This window comes from Cyanistes caeruleus, chromosome 5 (genome assembly GCF_971803275.1).
Source record: "Cyanistes caeruleus chromosome 5, bCyaCae1.hap1.1, whole genome shotgun sequence".
NCBI classification, from domain to species: Eukaryota; Metazoa; Chordata; class Aves; order Passeriformes; family Paridae; genus Cyanistes; species Cyanistes caeruleus.
Window position 1 is genome coordinate 10,680,154 of NC_141705.1, and position 24,369 is coordinate 10,704,522.

At 40.8% G+C, this 24,369-nt stretch overlaps 1 long non-coding RNA gene across 1 annotated transcript; it reads right to left on the reverse strand.

Moving 5' to 3' along the window:
* Positions 1–634: 634 nt before the first annotated feature.
* Positions 635–20,757, reverse strand: LOC147652925 (uncharacterized). The gene is made up of 4 exons (XR_015287035.1): positions 20,566–20,757; positions 3,871–4,036; positions 3,615–3,726; positions 635–1,969 (listed from the first exon to the last, which is right to left on the reverse strand). It is a non-coding gene; the product is annotated as an uncharacterized LOC147652925 (long non-coding RNA).
* Between the last annotated feature and the right edge of the window lie 3,612 nt (positions 20,758–24,369).

The window sequence follows — 24,369 nt, forward strand, 5'->3', positions numbered from 1 at the left end:
GGGAGCTTCCTACCTTGCAGCTCACGTCCGTCTTCCAAATGCACATTACACTATGACCTCACAGCTGTGCTGAATTCTGCAATGCTGTTCTCTGTCAGCACAGGGATTTAACAGAAAATTTAATGTGGATAGGCAGAGATATGCAATGTCTGACAGATGAAAAGGGTGCCAAGTGCTGCAAGACCCACATTGGGCTGGTGGTGCAGAAGAAATTTGTTTTCCATGGAGTGTCCACAGGGACCATCAAGCAAAAGCCACCACAAACTTTTTGAGAATTACCAAACTCTACAACAGGCCCAGACAAAAAGCAAGCCCTTCTCCACCCAACAATGCTGGGGTTATTTTATCAAGACAAGGTTAAGTAGTTAATAGAGGCAGATAAGGAGTGAGAAATAGTGTGCTATTCCACAGCCCTGCAGCAGCTTCTGCCCACATCTCTAGCAAACCCTGAAAGTTTGGAGATAATTCCCCACATGAAGATAGCTGCCACTCTTTCACAGCCCCACATTCACACTTTAATATTTTTGAGAGCACCACAGCCTCCATTAGAAGTCTTAGCCAGGAAGCCTTGGTTCAGCTGTCTTCCTTTCTGCATTTGGTATCATTTTGAGACACAAGGAAGAGTACATTTGTATTTATCTGAGAGAAAACTGATGGAGCAGATCTTTATTAACCAAAGGCAATGAAACTGCACATTTGAGAATGTGATTCAGTGTTTACAAACATACATTTTGCAGCCAGACTATTTTGGTGCAGTTTCTCCTCCAGAAAGGGTATTCCCATACATCTTCATTTATTATCCTAACAAACTTAACGAGGTATTTAGATGCACAATTTATAGAAAGAAAAATTAATGGCATTGCATTCTCAGCTTATGTGAAAAGGAGCTGTCGTACTTCAGCAAAACAAATAGAATTCATCCACCCACGTACAGTAGAGTCCTAAACTAATTAAATAGGCTGCTTATCTCAGATATAAAATTCAGGCTTCATCTTTCAAAATGAGAGGTTTGAGGAAGGAAGCATATTATGATATGTTCTATCAGCTATATATGTATAAGTGTGTAAATTAATCTTTGGATGTCTCCCAGAGAAAACGAGAAGGTTCTTGTGTTGTCTATAGAATACAGAGAGTAACCAGAAATGGTTATAAATTGACTTCTTTAACAGGACCTTGCTCAAGTTCTCTCTAAGAGATAAGACTTTTTTAAGGTCACACTGGTTTAATTTACATTATCACTCCTAATCCTGAAAACTGCAGGATTAAATTCAAGCAGGTTTTGAATTTAAATATCAGACTTTTTTTAGATGGAAAATTCCTGATTGTCTTTCTTCTACCATGAGAACCTGGAGAAGGATGGTGAGAGTAAATTCAACCCAGAGGAATGCATCCCCAATAATGTGTACTTAACCAGTGTCAGGTAGAACAAAGACCAAGTTCAAAAGCATGCAGAAAACTTACATTAGTAATGAAGTGAGAGCTTAATAATAATAAAAGGAAAAATTCCTAAGGGAGTTGGGAAGAAATTAAACTGTAATCAATCCACAAATAATCTTTTTGTCTTTTATTTCCTGAGTCCTCTCTGTGATGCCTGGTACTGTGTCCTGACAGGAATAAGTTGCTATAGGCCATAGATTCCAGAATTTAATGTGCTGCTGAAATTCTTGTGCTATTTGAGAGCAACAGAGTGACCCTTTAAAAGTGCCTAAGATCTGAGAAATTCTTAATAACTTTTGCTGTTCCTCAGAGCTTTCATCACTTCTTCAGCACCAAACTGCTCTGCTGTTGCAGGGATTGGCACGAAATTCCTGACTGCTGTGAGCATACCTTGTTTGTTTGGGTTTGAGCTCCAGGTTCACATCTTCCCTTGGAAGCTGACAAGAAAACTGGCCAGAAACATAGAGGGCATCCAGGGTAGTCTTGGAAACATGAATCAGGAAAGGAAACTGTAAAGCTGCTTTTCAATCACCTAGGACAAATTACTGTCATTTGTATCTGATCTGCCCAACATCTTGATGACCTGCAATCAAACTGTAACAGTTAAATGCAATGATTTCACAACATTATCTAGATATATGAAACACAGGCAGGTGTTATTTAAATCCATTGATTCAGCCACCTTGAGAGTTAAATTGACAAGAAACAGGATGAAGTAACATAAGGAAAATAACAAAACCTGAAATTTCTTACTGATGTGAAAACAAATCATAGATAAGAAGAAAGTAACTGCTTAGACTAGACCTTACCCAAAAGGCTACGCTAAATAAATATATTTAAAGCTGTTAAAGCTTTAACAATCAGACTGATATGGGATTTCAACATATTTTTATGTGGCATCCTCAGAAGAGAACTACTCTTCTACATTTGGTTCCTGAGTTAGCACACAGAGCAAACTGAGGTATCAGAGCTCATGTGGTAGCTTCAGTAACACTATATATATTAAAAAAAATCTGTATTCAGACAGTTAAATGCATTTAGAACCAGACAGTACCACCACTGGCATGAAATACTTATGGACAGAGACTTCCATCCTCCTTTATGCACAGTGAGATACCAGTGGGTATCAGGGCATGCAAAATAAAAGCTCTCAAAGATAAAAGTGCAGACACACAAATGTCCACAAGTGGAGGAGAAGAACAAAAGGCAACACACTCCAGCAAAACAAATATCGTCCTGAGAGATATCCTGGGGGAAGATCCATTAAGATGCAAAAATACTCACGAATAATATTTAAGTGCCAATTAGAGGTACCCACTCCTGCAGCAGCATGCATCTACTTCTAGGTAGCTCGTGCAAAATCATCATAGAGTTATGCCCACTGGGAGCAGGTGCTTCAATTAGAGGTTACATTTATAATGTAATTAAATACCTAATTTATGAAAGGAATGCAAATCACCTCAGTTTCTAAGTGGCAACAATGACATTTAGTGCACGCTACGCAACACCTTTGTTTTAGGAATTAAGCAATGGATGCCCTCGATGATAGCAGCTCCAAAATGGCCTGCTCCTCACTGGTCTCTTGAGAACCCCAGCAAGCACAAAAAATGAGAAATGGGATCATAACATTTATGAGAGACAACGAGGACAGTCGCAATCTTTCACTGTATTTCAGGGAGGTTTTTTAATTTTTCCTTTTTATATCAAGAACTCCACACAATTATTTAATGTTTTTTAAAATCTTTTTTATACAAAAGATTTTAATTGTTTGTGTGCTTGTTTTTAGTATTTCAGTGGTTTGCAACCATAGTGGTTTGCCTTAGCTCTGAGAGTAGAGTCACCTCTTCGAGCTGTTGTGCCTTTTGTGCTGTTCCTCAGTAACTCTCTGGTGTGCAATTGAGCATCTGGTTGATGGCTACCATTCCCATTGCAAGATCAATTCAGATGATTTGTAGTAACAGAAAGTCCCATTATGTAATGGGGAAAGATTAGAAACCAGCAGCCCTGCGGAACTGCTAAAATACATAATCATTTGTACTGGTGTTTAACTCATATTCCATATGATCCATTGTTTGCAAGACTGCTGCTTCACCATGGGAAGTTATTTATGCATTGGCTAGACATGCTGGGAAAAAACAGGCCAACACCAAAATATCCAATTTTAAAACTAGGCTTACATAAAACAAAAGGGTGCCATGTATCTTCCAAAAGCATTATTTAAAAATATTGTTCATTTACTTAGGCCCTTTTATAGGTGAGAAGATGGGACAATCTCTCACTGGAAAAATTCTGAAACAAAAAAGAAAAACAAGGATCAAGCACTGCAACAGCACCTCTCTACCCCCAGCCCGGGAGAAAAATATGGCAATATCTCCATGTAGTGACAATCCTTCAACCCAGAGCTCCTAGAATCCCTGGTGAAGCAGTTCTCACCTTGGATTTTCACCTTTTTTCTTCTTGTCTGGGAGTGAATCCTTACAGGATTGAAGGAGTGTGTCTCAGTGGCTCCACACACAGACTTCAGTGAAGTCAGCTGGACTCTGATTTTGTATAGGCAACTATCTCCCAACCTGCTGCAATGCTAAAGCAAATCTGCAGCCTGCAAAACACAATAAGAGCATCTTTCTTAATGCTTTCTGGTTTAATTTTCAGCTTGTTTACCCTCCTGTCTTTCCTCACTTGATTGCTATTAGATGATTTAATAAGAACACAAATAACCCTCACCAATCAAAAGTAGATGGAAGGATGTCCTGGTTAAAATGTTTTCTTCTTTGAACTCAGGTAATCACATCTACTCAAATTCTCATCTCCTGATAAAACATAAATTGTCTATTGAGGCCATGAGAAGAAATAATTTACAGCGGCCTTTTTTAAATGCTTTATTAGCTGTATGCAATGTCTATTGAAATAAATTGCTTGTCTCCAAATGTGTAAAGACACCGAGGCCTGATACAACACACTGGGGATTTTGGACTATTATTGTTTGATTATTTGGGATTTTAAGAAAATATGTGATAAAGGTCATGTTACTTATGTGTATACATTTGTCTTCTTACACATAAGAGTATTTTCTTTGCCTATTTTGGTGTATTTCCAATACAATATTCTTCAGTGAGATAATATTTTTCACCACTTTTTTATATGTGGTATTTCATTCTGCTACATATAAGTAGCCACTCTCCACCATATTGTTGAGATCTAAGCAGAGAACCAGAAAACCAGTTTGGAAAAAGTAGGGATCCTTCCTACCCAACACCCATCTGTGCATTGAGTTCAGAGTAAGTAACTTTTTATATGTGTTCATTTCAAATGCATTTTCCTTCTCCTCTTACCTCAGCCCAGGAAAAGCCCTAGATGTCATGCAATTCAAAATGATGATGATGAAAAGCAGTTTTCTTTGGAAAATGAGCAAACATAGAGCGCTGTCAGACTTGTGGCTGGTGCCACACTATTCCCACAGAGCAGTGCCCATGAACATTTCTAATCTCTTTTTACCTTAGTTAGGATGTTGCTACCACAATATACAATTTTACTGCTTTGAGAACTGCCTAATTTCTACATGGCAAGGTTCTCTTTTTTCCCCACCCATAAAATACTTAGATAGTCTCATACCATCTGTGCAGAAAAACCTAGGCAGGTCACCTGTTGGCTTCCAGATGGAACATAAATATTTGGCTTGGGATATTGCAGTTTAAAATAAAACCTCCAGTGGCATACTACCACAAGAGCACTGAACTTTTCCTCTTTATTTACTGGCCTGGCATCAACCTTGGAAAACAAATCCTCTCCTGTTCTGATAAAACCCAAGCAAGTTACAAATTGTTTCATATGTTCTCGTACCTTGCACAGCTAGGGCTTTTCATTTGTCCAAATTTAATTGAGTTTGTATTGAATAAACAAAAGGAGTATGTGAGGAATTTATGAACAAGAAGGAAACAAAGAATAGGTAGTCCTTAATGACCACTTTCTGACTTCAAGCCTTAGATTTCTTTCAAAGGCATAAAAAAAAAATCTGTTTTCAGGCAAATTTTCAAGTCTACGCTAATCACATATACCAGCCTAAACAACTTCTTAAGCAAATAAAATCTGCTAAACATTTCAGACAGTCATTATGGGGCCTTTACCTGGATCCACAAACATGGATGCTTGAACAAGATAAAACCAGGTTGTCCCCATGGCATAACCAGGTCTGAAAATGGACTGATAGCAATACAGGAGACTGCATACTATGGCACTGGGAATTTTCAAAGTGGATTTTTCCATAAGGAAGGGAAAAAGCACATATGAGAGCTATTAGTAATGTCTAAGTATCTGCGTATTCTCCAGTAGCATTTACCAGTTAGTTAAAGGCACAGTAACTTCTGCAGCAAAAGAGGAGTTAGACAGCAAAAGGAACACTAAATGCCACTCCTAAAAAAAAAACCCAAAAGAAACAATACAAGCCTTGCCACAGATTTGTTTAATTCTTTTCTGGCATGTACCTCACTCCAATTAGAAACATGCCACACTTAGGGGAACAATATCATTTGGTTAGCCAAGCCTCTGGTGCAAGGAGTGAATGTTCTGCCTCCCAGCAAACTGCAGCCACCAGCCTCTGCCTTGTCTTGTCTTTCACTCAGGAGAATGGGCTCCCCTTCCAGCCATGGGGTCTTATAAGGTTACATTGCCTCCATAATTAATAACCCTGTGACTGCTTTAGCTCCTAGAAGTACGAATTACACCTTTACCATAATGTCCCTAATGAAACGGAAAATTATCTGTCTGAAAAGTAGGACACAGAGCCAGGAAATTAAGAGAATGAGATAGCAACTTATTTCCAAGAGCTGCTGGAGACTCTCCCAGGAGCAAAAGTTACTCTCCCTAAGAGATTGCTACCCACCCTGATTAGTGGTTGATGATCACCTAGGAATGGTCGCTTCCTAGAGGGTTAAAACCTAAGAGGGTTTTAACCCTCTAAATGAATTCTTCATCTCATTCCCTAAACAGGACCTGCAAATTTTCTTACTTCCACATGAATAACATTGGTAATATTTGGAAATCATCTTTGGAAATGAGTCTGGCCAAAGTTTTCCTGAGCTTCACTGGAATAACAACATTAAATAATAATAGTGAAACTCTTGCTGCCAGGAGTCTGTTATCTCTGCTCTGCTCAAACACTGCTGCCTGAAGCAGATACCATCAGCTGTTATGATGCTGGTAATATACCAAACACTGTCATTCCACATTTAAGGGATGCAAAAGAACAGGAATTGCCCTCGTTTGTACTCTGAAATTTAAAGAATGCTTCCTTTTTCTGTTTCAGTGGTATTTTGGACTTAACGTCAGTCAAGAAACTGACTCCAAAGAGAAAATGACTGAGATGGAGTATTTCTCCACTACTCTCTAATTTTAAATGACAGGTATATGTCTCAAGAGACTGACAGTTTTTGTATTGTGCTTTGCATTTGAAAGCAAAAAGGGGTTTTATTTCAGAATGGTTTTATTTCTTCTCTTGCTATGTCAGTGGCCAACTTTGAAAGTCAAGCCTTGTAAATCACACAATTCCTGGAAATGAGTTTCAGACCTCTGAATGCTGACTCACTGGCATTTAAGTGTGTTTTCATAAGTAATCAGTAACTTTTAGAGCCAGGATTTTCAGAAACAACCTTCTGTACTGCAGATTGTTGACAGGTAAAATTGTGTGCCAGTTTGAGGTTGACTAGAGGACTTTTTATTACCTGTCTCAATTGCATTCATTGCAGGGATCAATTAAATGGCTGGAAGCATGAGCAGTGTGTACCCTACTTGTAAAGGCTGGCTGCATACTTAATAGAAAGCACTCTAAAGCAGCTCATCCAATATTCCCACTACCAGCCCAGATTAAGAGCATTATAAAGAGCCCTCAAACTGCTCACCTGGCCTCTCCTGCTGTGGTACCAAACCACCAAAAAGAAAGAGCTGTCAAGACTGCTCATGCACACAAGTGGTGGCTGGGGTATCCTAGTGGAGGATGATTTCTCTCTTCATGTGAGAGAAATCTGGGAGGCAGGCTGTGGAACTCTTGTGGCTTTGGCTGCTTGTGATTCCATTCCCTTGGCTTACAGGTGTAAGTTACACCTTAGGGTGAAAGCCCTGCAATGAAGGGGACGAGCTTATCCCACTCAACACCTGAATTACTCAGGGAGTTCAAGGAGATGCTCTAGAAGCCACAGCAACAGAGCTCTTCTGGTCATCTGCTGATCCCAAGTCCCTCTGTTTTCTCTGCAGCCCTCAGCCATGGGAAGGTGGGTGTCATTTGACATTGCTACAGTGAATTGTCTGTTTCTGAGAGATTCTGGTGTGGCAGCAGTTTCTAGAAGCTGCCAAAGACCGCAGTGCAGGACATTCCACTACTGAAAGGCTTAGTGCTGCTAGATGTTAGAATGGGTTTTCATGTTTGCGCTTTCTCTTCTTTAAGCATTTCTGCAGTGAGGAAAAAGGTTTTTCTGAGGCTGCACTGGACAATGATCTCATGACTGAGAGTGATAACCTCCTCCACTTCTCCAAGCCCCTGTTGGGCTTTCACCCCGAGGACCACGATCAGTGAAAAGAAGGGGCTCCTGCAGGATGCTGGCTATTTGGACAAAATACAGCCCAAACTTCTGTCTGCTAAGCTGACCATATTTTTTGCTTTTCTCTCCTCTCTTCCCACCTTTCACTTCATGAAAACCTATCCCTGCCCATGCCAAGACACTTGTTTTGTCCATTTAGGAAGAATATTATTCAAGAAACTTCTGATCAAACTGGTAACTGACGTAATGGTTTTGCTTTATTCAGTCTGAGGTTTGGAAAAGACAGTGACTCACATAGGCAAAAACCCAAAGAGCTGAACATGCAGAAGGGTACAGGTGACCTTTAGCTTTGCTCTTTCTGGCTGGATCACGTTGCTGTGCCTGAGCTGAGCTGACTCAGATGTTGCAATCTCTCACACTCTCTTTATACTCCTTGCAAATCACAGTACTGACAGGGAAGAAAAAGAGATGATGACAAGCGACCAGAGGTGTGGAAATAATTATTTCATTATCCTGCAATCCATAGCCTCATATTCCCCAGGCTGGAAGTATCCTGATATCAGATAGCCTATATTATAGGAATAAACTTGTTATTATTGGATTTTTTTATTATATATCCTATCCTATAATATAGTGTTATAAGAACCACATTATATGGATATCTTATAATGTTGGATCTTTTGACTTCAAGAAAATACCTCCCTTCTGATCTCTTCTCCCGGACTCCCTGTGCCATAGGACCTTCATACTTTGCCATATCCAGGGGATATACAGGGTCCTCCCTGGCAGCCTCCAGGTGGGCATTGCCCCTGAAAATTCCCATTTTCTTGGGATTCAGGAAGGCTTTTCCCAATCAGCTCCTTCTGTTAGAAATCCTGACTCAAGAGGAATGAAGCAGTTTGGGCATTTGGATTTGATTAATTAATTAAGTTCAAAGGGAAACCCAGGAGAAACCCCAAATATATTTTCAACATTTACTTTTGAAATTATTCTATCATTATTCTATCAATTCTATCATATTAAGAAATAATAACAAGAATTTCCCCAAAATAAATCAAAACTCTTTTTCAGTTGAATTAAGCATTTACTTGGTCTCTTCACTTGACACTTTTCCCCATTTTGAATAGAAGAAAAAAAAAAGCCTCCAATTTTCAATTTTAAACTGAAGGGAATTATTCTCCCAATTCTCTTTTAATTGGCCAGAGAAATTAAAACAATTTCTTTCCCATTGTGTTCTATGAATGACCTAAAAGACCTAGATTTTCTCCCTTCCAACAAAATTTACACAACATTCACATATTGATAGGCAAAACTTATCTAAATCTAAAACTAGCTAATCTGGGTCAAGTAGAACAGAATTTTCTGGATTTTTTTAGAGGAAGTAGGTGCAGAAATAAGGCTACTCTAAAACCTTAGAGAAAATTAATGTTCTTTAAAATTAAATATTTTCTAAGATTTTGTTTAATTACTTAAAAGAAAGCAGGCTAAAACAAAAATACCAGCCTATAACAGAGCTGTTTCATGTTTTTCCTTTTGCAAAGTACCTGAATTCTCCTATCAAAGGTAATTGAAATAAAAGTACACTGTTAGATGGCAGGTTTGTAAACACAGAAGGTATGTTAACACCTCAGTGAATCACACAAAAAACGTACTCACAAGCCAAATTACCCACTGGTTCCTCAGACTGTGTTTTTCAAACGTGTGGAAGAAAATTCATAGAAGTACTACAGCCTTACAGATGCAGAGGAGAGGCAAGCAGCCCTTGCTGTGCCTCCAAGGACTCTTTCTGGATGGGTCAGAGGGACATAATCCAACAAAACCTCTGCTGTCCATCCTCAGCCTGTGCCACTTGCAAGGACCTCACAGCATGGAACCCCCCCCAGTGCCTCCACCAGGTAGGAAAAAGCTCTTGTGTCCTCTTTGTGGAGAAACAGAGAATTGGCTGGAGATGGATATATGGAGATAAGGCATCAGCTATTGTAAAAAGGAAGCTGGACTCCACCAATGGCAAAAAAAATGTATTTCAGGAAATTTTTTTTACCCTGCCCTTACATGGGGTAACTCTGGCTGGGGTAAGTCCTGTGGGAATGTTTCTCCTGCCTTAACACTTCGGAGTGGACTTTGAAAAGTGCAAAAGGAAATTAGCATCCAAAAGACAGCCAGCAACTTTTAGTTGCATTTTCATCTTAACCTTTTTGAGGGAGGATTGGAAATCTGAAGAAATAAGAGAGAGGACTCACTCATATCAAAGTATGTTCTTAAAACTTATATTGTTTAAGAACTCATACTTCTAGATTCTTACCAGTAACTGCAAGGTAGGAGTTGCTAAATTCATTCCCACTTGAGAAATCCTTCAGGAAGCCAAAGCAGCTTATCAGTGTCATTAAAGGATTTCACAGATCCGTGGGTTAAAGTGAGAGGGTTTTTTTGCTAGGAGTATTGCATTTTAAAAGTGCATTATCATCTAAAACATTTCTTTGCTCCACTTTCATGGGCAATTATTGCTATAGCAATGAATGGAGTCAGGCTGCACGAGCCTTCTCAGCTCACTTTCCATTTCACTGGCTGACAAGTTTCCCAGTCTTTGCTGGATCCTCATGGGCTGCCAAGGAGCAGAGTGAGAAGACATTTCACTGACCAAAACCTTCTCCTCTGCGAAGGGCAAGGGCCATTCCTGACCCTCTGGGATTCCTGCTCAACATTCACACTTCTTTTGCTGCATTTTGCTGCAAGCATCAGTTTGCCAAAGGAACACACAGTAACTGCCGTGGGTTTTTGGCAGGGACCAGGAATGTTTTATAGTTAGACAACTCAGCTGGGCTGATTTCTCAAAGTGCTGTGAAAGGTGAGATCCATCAGGTCAGGGAGAAGCATGACTCTCCCCAAATGACCACTTCTGGAAGTTTGGGCATGAATGTTTATCTGCCAGCTAAAGAAAATACTAGTTCTTTTGGGGATTTCAGCCTAAAAAGAAATGTAACCACTACACTGTCATGAATGATTTCCTATAATAGTTCTGGGTTTCATTTCTAACTGCAAAAATGAGCAGAAATGTGGGCTTGCACTCCTCCAAAACAAGTTTCATGGCTGAAGTTTTCCCTGCACACATTATCCCCGCATTTATTTCCTGATGATCCATTATTTTCAACTACCAGCTTCCCTGGATTTCTCACTGAGATAAAGCAGACTCCTCCAGCACCATTTAAAATGGGATTAAAACAAACTGCAAATTAGACCAAGCACAGCAGGAGCTGAGCATCTAAAAGCTACTTCAGTTGTCCTTATTGATTCCCTAACCTTCCATCCCTGGTCTGCACGCTTCTGCATGGAGAGGCATAAACACAAACATCAGGCAATCATGGCTTTCCACTTTATGTTTTGAATTTAAAAGAATTATTTGTGAATCCGGGTTTTTTTTTTTTTTGGCTATTATTCTAGGCCACTGCATTTCTAGGCTTCCCAAATAGATTCTTTCTCTTGAAAGCAAGATATGATTAGGGAAAAATCTATTAAAAGTCAAACTTCCCTGCAGACTCACTTATTTGTCATTCATTAGAGTTTGGCCAGGTATCTCTGCAGAGCATTGCACGGGGGGTGCAGTATTACATTATATTTAATCTCATCCAACCTCAGGGTATTAGGAAAAAAAGTGAAAAATTATACCATTTTCCTTCTCATACCTTGATTGACAATCTGGTGGAAGAAAGGAAATTAATTTGATTTCTCCACATGAATCTCTCAATTCCTAAGACTAACTGAGGTAATGAATTCCCAGATAAAGCTGAATTTTGATCAAATAAGTGCCAAGAAAAATATCAGGTGCTTTTACCCAGTGGCTCCTAGGCAATGTGTGGATTGGGGAACAAAGACCATCAGTGCAGGATCCTGAGGATGCAGACAGAGAAGTTCAGGATTGATAATCCCTACTTGGCTCAAATGGGAAGTGAACAAAGTGGGATCACCCACATTTACCTGCAGCTGCCCCTCTCCTGCCCACTGCCTTTCCAGCACAGCCCTGGCTGCTGCAGCACTGCTGTGCTCCTGCTACACCCTTTGCAGCCAGTCTTGGATTTTCCTGGCTGTAAGCAATATTCCATCTGCACATTTGCAGTGCTGGGGGGCTCCTGTCAGGACAGCCCTGACTGTCCCTGCTGCCCAGGGCACTGCCAGCTTGCTGCCACCTCCCCACCGTGGCTCACCACTCCAGGCTTTGGAGCCAGCCAAAGCATTCTTCAGATCTACTCTGATTGCTCTCAACCCTGAAAGCTTAAAAAGCCTCTACAAACAAATGTGGTTTCTCCTATTTACCTAAATACGTGGCTTAAAAAAATTATCCAACAAAACAACAACAAAAAAACCTCACCTCAAACCCACAAAGAATTTAAATGAAGACAATGCTGTACTGAGCATTTCACATGTAGGTGAGCTTGTTTCAAGGACCATCCTGCATTTCTCAATTATTTAATTTCACTCTCAGCAGCCTTCGTTTCCAACCTTTCTCTGTTATTTTCTTCCCGAAATTTTATTGTCTCAAAAAATCAGAAATATCATTCCCTATTTGTGAACAGAGTGGCCCCAACTCTAACTCCCTATTTGCAATCTGCCCACTGATAAAACTGAGCTTGTCCCGCACAAGGTCACCATAGAAATATATTTAGTTTTCCCAAAGAAATCTTCCTAAATTGTCTCTATGAGAAAAGCCAAGGATAAAATTTTACATGCTGAAAAGCATATTTTTGTCTCGTTTCACATTTGCTTGAAAATTGAGGGCCTCTCTCAGCTGTCACTGAGTTTCAGCTCCTGTTAAACTGAAGGCACAGCTTTTAGTGTGGTACACGATTTTCCAGCAGCGTGATGCTGCTTAGACCAAACAAATGTGCATTTTTCAACCTTCTAGGTTTTGGGGTTTTTTTTTTTTCACTAAAGGAAGGCTGCATTAAAATATTTGTTGGGTTAGATTTGCTTTTGCTCTTCATTAGTTTGGGGATGTAGGAGGGGAATCTGGCGGAATGGCACCACTATGGGGACTCGGTCGGTGGGTGAGGATCTGCCCGGCAGGTTCTTCCCAGCCCGGGGGGAGAGAAGGGCTGGCCGGGAACCCACCACACAATCACCTGCACTCCTTTTTCTAGGGGTTTAAAACAAACAAAGAACCCACAACAAAACCCCCGGGTTTCAGTTCTTTGCAGCACATCAAAGAAGCGAACGAAATCGGCATTAAAGGAAGTGCAACACTGGAGAGAGCATCCTCGAGCAGCGCTCTGGGAGCAGCTTCTTCTTCAGCACCTTGCAGAGCACTTTATGTCATTCCAAGAAAACACCTTATTTTTCCAGGTGTTCAGGTAATGGCATATCTTAAAAATTTCAGTTCTCAGCCACAATTTCAAGGATGTTTTTGCTAATTTACTGTCTTTACAACCTGACTTCAAAAATATTGGTTTGTTGGAGCCTCCCACTGATTTCCCTGGGCCTTGATTCATGCTTAAAAATCCTCAGATCTTTGATCTGAAAAACACTCTTGCTTATGCTTCAACTACTTGTCTGTCAGTTGTTTCAGTTAAATTAGTGAGAAAATGTGTGTTTAGTTAACAGGAAATTTGCTGTACAAGGCCTTTGAATTATACTAGAGGGTTTGTTCTAAAGCTTTGTATAGTGCTTAGTGTGTATTCGGCAGCAAATAAATAGTACTGACTATATAGTACTAATATAAAATACCAAAATACTAATATTAGCCTGTATATCTATTTCTTAAGCATAAGAGGAACTATTTTCAGAAATCACTTTGTTGGTTTAACTGAAAACAAAAGACAAAGGCAGTCTTCCCTTTCCTTGAGAGACTTGGATGAAGTTTCCCATGGAAGGAAACAGACTTGCCTCAGGCATGGCCTGTCTCTTTTCAGAGGCTGTACCTCAGTTATTCCCCTTAATGCTGACTTGAGACAGCCAGCTGTGCACACCAGACTGCAACTGGAGAGTAAAACCAGTGCAGAGTTTGTGGAAGCACACGCTGAGAAATCTTGAACTCCATGAAACAGGAGTATTTCAGATTTTACGCAGTGAAATATGGAACCAATTAGGGCACTAAATGTGACAACCTCAAGCTGTTCAACTTTTTGAAATCATACTGAAAAGCAGTAATAACAATTACATGGCAAGTATTTGCCTTTGCCTGAGGTTAAATGCCTTTTTCTTTTGAGATATGTTCCTTTAATCTACTGAGGGCTGCATGGGCTTTGCCAGCCTCTGTGGCGCTTTGCATTCTGTGCTGGGGGTGCCAAAGCAGAAGAATTTGCCTTTTGGTTTCCCTACTGCACTGTCTAAGCATGTACTTGGACTGACACACTGAACCAACACACAGCTGGAACAGAGCACCCTGCTAAAGAAGACCAAAGCCCTTAGAAGTGCAGCTACAAGAGTCAGGGGTGCATTTCATGGTTTCCCATCCAATCTTCTTGTCTCCAACATGCAACCAAAAATGTGTAGAGGATGGGGAGAGGACTCTTACGTTTGTCATGAAGTCACAACAGGTTTTAGGTTTCAGGATTTAGACACTAAAAGGTGATTGATTCTTAATGTTATTCAGATAGGATCATGGCAACACACACCACACCAAGATGTGACATGGTAATTACAGATTTGTCTGAATAACCCTTCAAATGCTTCTGTTAAGTCAGAAGTGACTGTCCTGCTACCCAGCATTGCAGCTAGGCTTCCCCTGCTGCTCCCTGCTGCATTCCCAAGGGCAGGTACCAGGTCTGGTATCAGAGGCTGAAGGGGAATGTTGTCAGTGCACAAATCCAGCCTACAGCCTGGTGGTCAGGCACAGATGTAATCCTACCCCTCATGGAATGGATTTTGAGCTCCAGATTTATCAAGCAAAAAGTGACCAGCCCTAACTCCACCACCAGAAATGACACAGACTAAGGAGGCATCTCATATTTTTGTATTATTATATTCTGGTGAAAAAATACAACATTAAGTATTCAAATACCAGAGAATAGTGATGGTTAAGTATAATTTGTAGCTAGTGCTTTCTGTTAGCTAGCTGTAGGCAGGTAAGAACCTATGAGAACAAACAAATTGGGTTAGACCAAAGAATCATCCATTGGAGAGTAACAAGCAGCATTTATCAAGGACTGCATGTGCCTGTAGAAGGGCTCAAATCACCATGGGGACATTCTGGGTCACTCTGGTCCCCTGTGTCTCTGTACTGATTGTCAAAGAGGTCTGTACCACCCTGTTAAACCACGTGCCAGCAATAGATGTACTCATATGTCTCTGCAGATCTTCAGTTTGTCCTTGAGATACATAAATCATATCATGGTATATTTTGTTTACTGCTCCAATAGCAAACAAAATAACAAGGCTCAGAGTAACACTAAGGCAATACATCCCTGTTCCAAATAGGAAAACTTGTAGAAAAAAAAGCATTTGTGTCATTGAAGGGAAGTGTTCAGCCTGGGACCTGTGGGTTGCAGGAGCAATTTTAAATGAATTGGTTCTCATCCTCTCTAAAAATACATAAAATTGTTCCTGCTGTTAAATTACCATTTTCTGGTACCTGGCAGACTCCTAATTGATTAGAAAAAACTAATTTAGTGCTATGAATTATTTGCAAGAGAAGTATCTGAAATATCTGCTTTATTAATATTTTGATGTGAAATTATTATTTTATTCAGATGTCTCAGATTGTTAGAGTTCAGAAAAGTAACTTAAAGGAAAGCTGATTAAAACCAATCCCTGGTGCAAAAGCAGCTCAATGAGCAGTCCTGCCAAGGATGAACTTGTCCCAGGGTAACTGCTCATTTTGTTGGCATTGCACCATTTTAAACTTATCCAGATAGTTCAGAGTTATTCCCACATTGGAAAAAATAAGAAACTCATTAGAATTTTGCAGCAGCTTTTTTTCCTGCTAAATTATCTTGACCTTTCCTGTGAAAGTTCAGAATTTTCCAGCTAGCAAAAATTCAGCCAGAATTCCACCACTGATTTCTGCATGAATTCAGATTTAGAGTCCTCCCCTCCCAAACCCTGACTTTCTTCTGTGGCAGAGGTCATATCATGCCCTCCTTCACACCTTTCACTTTTTCATCCAGCTGAGGACACCCTATAGAAGTGGAAAGTATTTTTTGGGGGGAATATCTTTTGTTCAATACCCAAAGTTTCTTTGATTTGCAGTCCATGTGGAAGGCAACATGCAAGACTGCTTGATTTGGGAAACAACATAATTAAAAACAGCTCAGTGTTTGTGGCTTTTTGTAAGAAGTCACTTCAAAATACTGAAGTTTCACTGAATTCTGAGTCTACTCAGCTTCTCCATCAACACTTCCATCTAACCAGGCACTGTCACATTTAGAGTGGCATTAAGGGTTTCCAGCACAACACATCAGATGCAAGAATCTTCAAAAGATTCTTGAATCTTTACAAATATCATCTCAGTTTTCAGAGGAATTGGACATTTGAGCTAAGGTTTCCTGTCAGATATCTAGCAAAATTCAAAGCTAGGCATTGGAATACAGCAAAGAACTACAGAGACCGACTCCTGCCCCAAAACAAAGTATCCAAACAAAACAACAACCATCAAAAAACCCCAAACAAACCAAGAAAAACAAACAAACCACAAAAAAAAACAACCCACAAGATCAAAGTACTGAATGTTCATCTCCAGCTTAGTCCTGCTCAATGACTGACACCATGCAGCTCTGCTGCAGGACGAGTCCCAGCACACTCTGCACTCCCTGGGCTTTCCTGTACAAGACTCTCTCTTCATATCCATCACCACTCACTGGCTGTATCCCAGCTTGCTCGAGAAGCAAACATCCTGAATTCTGCTGTTCCTTTGTCTCTTCCTTCTAGATATCACTGATTAAAGATCCACAGCTGCAAACATGAGAATGAGATGCATTTCACTCTCCTTTTCTTCCCTACTCGAGAATTCTGGTTTCACTTAAAATCTTGAGGTATTTGTAATACAAACATTCCCCAGTCCTCCCCTCACCCCTTGTTCTCTCTTGCCATCTTACTTTTACATGTGTTTATCATGTTTTTCTACCAGCCAGTTCAGTCAGATCTTTTCCCACTTTGTGTTATAAATAATATGTCTTGAGAAACAGGAACACCTCAACAAAGCATCAAACCCTGCCTTGTCCCCAGTGTTTCAGAGATCAAACATAATACAGTGATAAAAGAAATTATAAAACTGGGGAAGGGGAGACTGGACTGAGTCATACCATTCCCACACTTTGTGGTTTGTAAGAGTCATACATATACTTTATATTATTTCCTATTTATAACCTTTAGTAGTGACTCACAAAGCATGAGCCTTAAGCTGCCTGAAGCCCTTACTACCAACAGTCTGAGCACCCTCCTGTCTAACCTGAGGCAAGTGCGACATCCAGCCCTGCATGGCAAGAGTTGAAAGTTGAAAACTTCAGCTACAAAAAGCAGTGGGACTTTTTCACTTGAACAGCTGCATGTAGGAGGAGTGAGACAAGCAGTGAATATGCTGCAGTCTTGGCATGGCTTCTTTCCTGTCTTTTTATGGTCTCAATGGTCTTGGAGGTCGTTTTGCAACCCTAATGATTCTAAGGACAAGACAGATTTTGCCATAAGTGCCTAATGACAGCAGATCCCAGATGAACTGCTGGAAATAGGATAACACTAAGAAGTTTCAGTCAGTGTGGGATACAGCCCCAGCACGGTCCTCTACCACTGCTTTTGGTCACCAACATCCACAGAGAACACAGGCATAAACCACCATCCTTCAGATTCAGCAGGATTTTGTACTTCCATCCTACGTGTGCTGCAATCTACACCTGAAGATGTGTTGTTGTCTTGCCAGTGACAATGTGTTGTGTCTATCCAAAGGCAGCTTCACAGGACATTGGTTTCAGACACAAAGTTGATGTGAATAGCTCCCACTGGGGTTTTCCCTCAGGACTCTACCTTCAAACTGCAGTATCTCATTTGGGATTGACACACAGAAAATTTGCACCATAAGCCAGACCATTTTAACCACTTATCCTGACCGAGCCAACACTGGAAATCCAACAGTTTCTCCATATAACTTCAACCAGATGATTCACAATAGCCAGTACTTGAAAATATACTGACATGCACCCAAACACATTAAATAGAATAATGTGTTTTAGCAGGAAATGCCCAATCTGGAAGTGACCTTAGCCTTCAGATATGATTTGCACTAACCAGTGTAGTAGCCTAGAAATTATTGCATGGGCAGGATGCTATTTCTCTAAGAAAGACTGAAGCCTAGTGATGTGGTGAAAGGAGAGACCATGCAGAGCAAAATGCTGTTTTTATATCCTGGAGCAAATCTAAGATAGATAAACTAGTTTCAATAGAAAATATTCAGTCTTCCCTAATCTTTCATTTCATTTATATAAGAGAAAACAGGGCTTATGGCTTTAGGCTTTTTTTTAAGAGACAGAGATTTGTTTTGTGAAGATTTTTAATATAAGGAAATACCCCAAGCAAAACTATGTTTTCAGATAGTTTAAGTACTCAGTACCAAAGCAGCATTTCCAGTGCTTAAAAGGGCCCCAGGTCATCACAGCTCTCTGTGAATATAAACATGAACTTTCCTATCAATGCCTAGGTGTTCCCATTAAGCTTTTATGCAATGAATACAAGATTTCTTCAATTTCTTCCTCATTATTAACACGTTTGGGGTATTTTTTAAAAATAAACTTCTTCACTGACAAGAAAGTTGGACAATTTTAAGCAGTCTCTAGCTCCTGACCTATGTTTGTCCTAGGTATACAGGCAGCATAAAGCCCACCAGTTATAGAAACACCAGGTCTTGTTCTGTCACAATTTAGTGAACAGGGAAACCTTGCAGAACACCAACAAGCCAGCTATAGTGATGCACCTCCCCAGGAATATCAGCTGCTCAGTGGGGTCCCAGGGTAAAGTCTCAGCTACTCAGACAATCATATATTTACTTAAAAAGATCTGAAGAGAAACAGATCAATAAATTAATCAGTACTAGCTCGACACAAGTGACACCTTTTAGCTCTGTATCAAAATTTGGTTCACTGTATAACTAAGCTATAAGTGGAGATTCAATTATAGTACTTCCACCAGGATGCTGGGGATGAAATCCAGCCAAGCTGCTCATTTGAATAATAATGTGCAGGCATAGAAAAAAAGCCAAATCATTTCATGGAGCTGAAACAGGTGAACACACTAATAGACTACAATATAATTATTTGTTGTACATTTGTAAATGTTGTTACATTTATGTGTGGCACAAGCTAGCAGGCTGTGAGGCCTGAGAAGTGAAATTTGCAGATTGTTCTTATCACTTTAGCACTTTCCTCCATGTTTTTGTTTCATGCCCCCAAATTCAAGTGTAGCACTAAATGTTAAACTGCAGACTTTCAGGTAACACTGCTCATTCTGCAGGTCACAGCACTCATCTGACTCAGGCTGCAGGTCCCTCTACCCCTGTGTTTCACTGTGAAGTGCTGTAAAAGCTGATGTCACAGAAACAGGAGAGCAGGACTTGGAGCTGTTTAAGACAGACATGAATGGAAATCACATGGCATCAAAATCGAGCTGCTAAACTGCAGTTCTTGAGGCAAGGTTTTCCCATCAAATCAATGCCTGTAGAAGGCACACTGTGGCTGAGATGAGCAGGCTAGTGGGAAGGCTGAACATTCTGTGAGAAGGAGATCCTAAAGGTGCAGGAACAGGCTGTTCCCATGTCCTAAACAATGAACCAGCAGAGAGGATGACCAGCCTGGCTGAACAGAGAGCTTCCCCTGCTCTGGAAACTCCAGGAGTTTCTGGCTGGAACTCAGGGAAAAAGTTTTACCACTTTTGAAAGTAGGGGAAACCTAGGAGGACAGCAAAGATGCCATAAGGTTATGAGGTATAACATCAACAATGTGAAGTACTGGGTCCTACCCTTGGGTCACAACAAGCCCAGGCACTGCTGCAGGCTGGGGCAGAGTGGCTGAAAGCTGCCCAGCAGAAAGGACCGGGGGGTGCTGGTTGAGAGTGGCTGAACATGAGCCAGGTGTGTCAGGAAGGCCAATGGAATCCTGGCATGTGTGAAGAAGCAGTGTGGCCAGCAGGAGCAGGGCAGTGATGCCCAGGCACTGCTGAGTCCACACCTCAAATACTGTGTTCAGCTTTGGGCCCTTCTCCCAGGTAACTAGCAATAGGATAAAAGGAAATGGCCCCAAGCTGTGCCAGGAGAGGTTTAGGTTGTATATTAGGAAAAATTTCTTCATGAAAAGGGTTGCCAAGAATTGGAAAAAGCTGCCCAGGAAAGTGGTTGAGTCACCATTCCTGGAGGGATTTACATATGTAGATGTGGCACCTGTGTTCAAGGTTTAGTCTTGGATTTGGCAGTGCTGGGTTAATGACTGGGCTCAATGACCTTAAAGATCCTTTCTAACCTAAATAGTTCTGATTCTAAACTCTACCTGGAACAGGGGACTGTTAAATGAAGACAATCATGAAAGCTTTATATTCAAAATGGAATAGGAAATAAGGGTATAAACTTAAGGTTTGCCTTTGATCTTTTTAGGATTATCTCAATATGACAATTTGGAAAGAGAAAAAAGCATACCTTAGATCATGGAGCAGAAGCCATCAAAGTTTTAAAACCCATCAGTAATCAAATACTTTCCACACACATGACATTTCAAAACAATGAGAAATATGCACATGGTTTGTCCATCCAGAGATTCACATCCCAACAGACTATGCAGTTCAGAAGACCAGGAAATTCACTCCTCTGATCAAATGCTGAGGTGGCACTAAGTATGATACAGGAAACCTGTGACCAATTTGCAGTCCTCGTCAGGGGTAAGGCAATTACTTTGTATTAGGTGTGAGTTAAAGATTGTCATTGTCCAATTTCAATGCACTTGGAGCATCTCTGCAGCCCCCCTCTGGACTCTCTCCAGCAGGCCCATGTCCTTCCTGTGCCCCACAGCTGGGTGGGGTGCCACAACAGTGGAGTGGAGGGTCAGAAATACCCTTGTCCTGCTGGCCACATTGGATACAGCCCAGGAGACGTTTGCTTTTTTGGGCTGCAAGCACACATTGTCAGCTCATGCGGAACTTCTTGTCCACCAGCACCCCCAGGTCCTTCTCCTCAGGGCTTCTACTTTCTCTGCCCAGCCCGTGTTTGTGCTTGGGGTTGTCCTGACCCCAATGCAGAGCCTTGCCCTGGGCCTTGTTGAACTCCACGAGGTTCTAGTCCCACCTCCCAGCCTGCCCAGGTGCCCAGGGCAGCATCCCTTCCCTCCTGCACCACCCAGCTCGGTGTCATCGGCACACACGATGGGCTCGGCAAGGGTAGCACAGAGAGCTGAGGAGGGAGAGCATTTCTGAGAGAAAATGGACTTCTGGAAATCAATTAATGGAGCAGATCAAGTTTTTCATCAGACTTTCAACCTGGCAATATTTTGAGAGACTTTTAAAGAATTTTCCCCTCTGGTCAAACAAAAACCTGTTCTTGCAATCTGCAGAGAAATCTATATTCCTGCAAATTGGCACAAACTGAGAAGAACAGAGATGTTGAAATACAGAGTAATTTTCACCAGTGTGGATTGCTGAACTTTTCCAGGTTTCCCAAAACTCTCCCTGGCCCACCATGGATGCCAGGGGCTGATTTTTGCTGACTCCTGACAACTGGGTAGGTGGAAGAGGTTGCTCCCATTTTTTTCAAATTACTATTTCAGATATATCTGAGAAATTAATGTAAAGAGGGAGGAAGTAAAATTTTGATCCAAGAGAAAACAGATAATTTCCTTTAAGGAAACATAACCACTCATCTGGGACAAAACAGTCCTTGCAGGGGAGAGCCAAACCATAAGCAGGCAAAAATTTATTTTTACGGGAAAGAACTGGATGTGTGTATTTATAATAACACTTCTCAGAATTATCCCAAGTGAATTGAGTAACTCAAATGTCATATGTAAACCTGTAGACCAATCTCTGTTAGATACAAGGATCTAAAATGACATATTTTTACCTGTTGTCTACAAATGGCTGAGTATTGCACCTTCTGCTGAAATAGCTGATACTGCCTCCATCTGACTGCTAGATTACCAGTCCCTTGGGTACAATCAGTTCTGCAATTCCTGTGCAATGAATGTTAGTTAAAAAATCCAAGCTAGAATTAGTCAGGGAATAATGATTAAAAGTCAGAAAATGCTGATATGTATTGACCACCTGTACTAGTAAATCTTCCCTCCAAATTTAGTTCCAGCTGATACCATGACTCATCTTTCCATATAAAGATTTTATTTTATTGTCTATTACTTGGTTGACATTCACAGTTAAGAGTGGATAAAAAAATGCAAACCCCACCTTTCTGAATACTATAAAATATCTTTATCTCACCACTATGGGATTACTGTGGGCTGAGGTCCAGAGTCCCAGGGAGGAGATAGGCAGTACAGGGGGAGGGCAGGGCCCTGATTCTGGTCTGGCACTTTCTCTAACTGCCTGCTCTGAAGGATGGAAAGTAGAGGGTTTCATTAGCCACTGTTGAAATAAACTTTTCTTAGTCATTAATAGACAAGATACAGAATTTCTTTTTTACCACATTGTTTATAAGAGGAGCAATTACAGCTGAACAGGAAAATGGCCAAAAGGGGGCAGTTTTTCAAAGCTGAGAATGTCATTGAGGAGCACATCTGCAAGCAGAAAAGGGCTACAGATAACAGCTCCAAACAGACAAACTGATGTGCCAGCCCTCAATACCAGGTGGTGCCTGCATCTTCTCAGGCATCACAGCACTGTTCTGAAGACAGTCAGGAACCTCAGTGAGCAGAGTCAAGCTCCTCACCGTTTTCTCTGCTGCATCCCACACCACCTAGATAGCATTTGTGAGGGCAGTGCTACAAATCTGGATGCAGCACCAACAGCACCACTGTCTTCTCTTGTACTCCCAAAGATGTAGTGGTTAATCAAGTTCCCAGGAAGGTGTTTGGACAGCAAATGCAGATGGAAGATCTTGTATCTCGTTAAAGAACAACTGCTTTTAAGTGCTAAAAGGTAGTTCATAGACCTTGGGAAAGATAAAGTAAGATCCTTTTAAGGGAAAGGGATGACAGCAATTTAAAAACCTTTTTTTTTGTACTCCTACAATCTTCAGACACAGAGCTCAAAACAAAGCCTCAACACCCAGACAAGAAGGGAAGGGAAGGGAAGGGAAGGGAAGGGAAGGGAAGGGAAGGGAAGGGAAGGGAAGGGAAGGGAAGGGAAGGGAAGGGAAGGGAAGGGAAGGGAAGGGAAGGGAAGGGAAGGGAAGGGAAGGGAAGGGAAGGGAAGGGAAGGGAAGGGAAGGGAAGGGAAGGGAAGGGAAGGGAAGGGAAGGGAAGGGAAGGGAAGGGAAGGGAAGGGAAGGGAAGGGAAGGGAAGGGAAGACAAATACCAACACCACCAACAATAAAAACACCATACCTAAACTAAATAAGTGTTCTATATTTCAGACACCAGGATTTCAGGAGAAGCTGTTGAGTGCTTTTCAAAGTGCTAAGTACTTGTGCTTCTTAAAACTGTTTATTACTGTAAACTGTCATCATTTACCAAGGAAATTTTGACTCACAGCTGACCCAAAAGCTGCAACTTTCTGCACTTAACAAGACAGCAAGATCTGTCCGTAATCAAAATGCAGAAGAGACAATTTACTCTGTGCTGCATCCATGTTTTTTGTCAATTGTAGAAGATGCTGCTGAGTGCGCAGCACTCTTACAAAGTCAGAACGTTTTTTTTGTTCATAAATATTAATTCAGGGCACTCAACCTCAAACATTTGAAAGCCTTGGCTCTTTTCTATTATTATTCATTGCACAATGATTTTTTAATTGGAAATAGATAATTACCAGAATATTAATTCTGTTTTACTGTCTTGGAATTAATATGAATTTATCTACACACAAAGAAATACTGCAAATGTTTATTTGGCTGTATCTTAAACTAGAAAAATGTCTCACTATACTGTATGTAAACATTACACAAAATACATATTTTATATCAAGATGCCTACTATCATAACAGAGATGTTTTCATAGGGCAAGAGCTGTGAGAGTGACTGAATTCCCCGCTGCAGCCTTTTAGAAAATCAAAGTAAGGCAGAGGATCTAATTAATTTCAAGTAAGAATGAAAAGTCTGTTGGGCCTGACAACAGCATTTTGCAGAAATCTGATGAAATCTGGATTTGATCGATAATATGTTAACAACATACTGTTTCAGTGAGATCCCTTGATTTTTGAAGGATCAAATTATCCCTGCAAGAAAGCCTGGTTTTGACAAAACTAAAAAAGAAAAATGAACAGAAATTTGAGCAGTTTTTATCAGGAATGCCTTGCTGAGCCATTCTTCCAAGATTTGCAGTGCTAGAGAAATAAGCAATGCC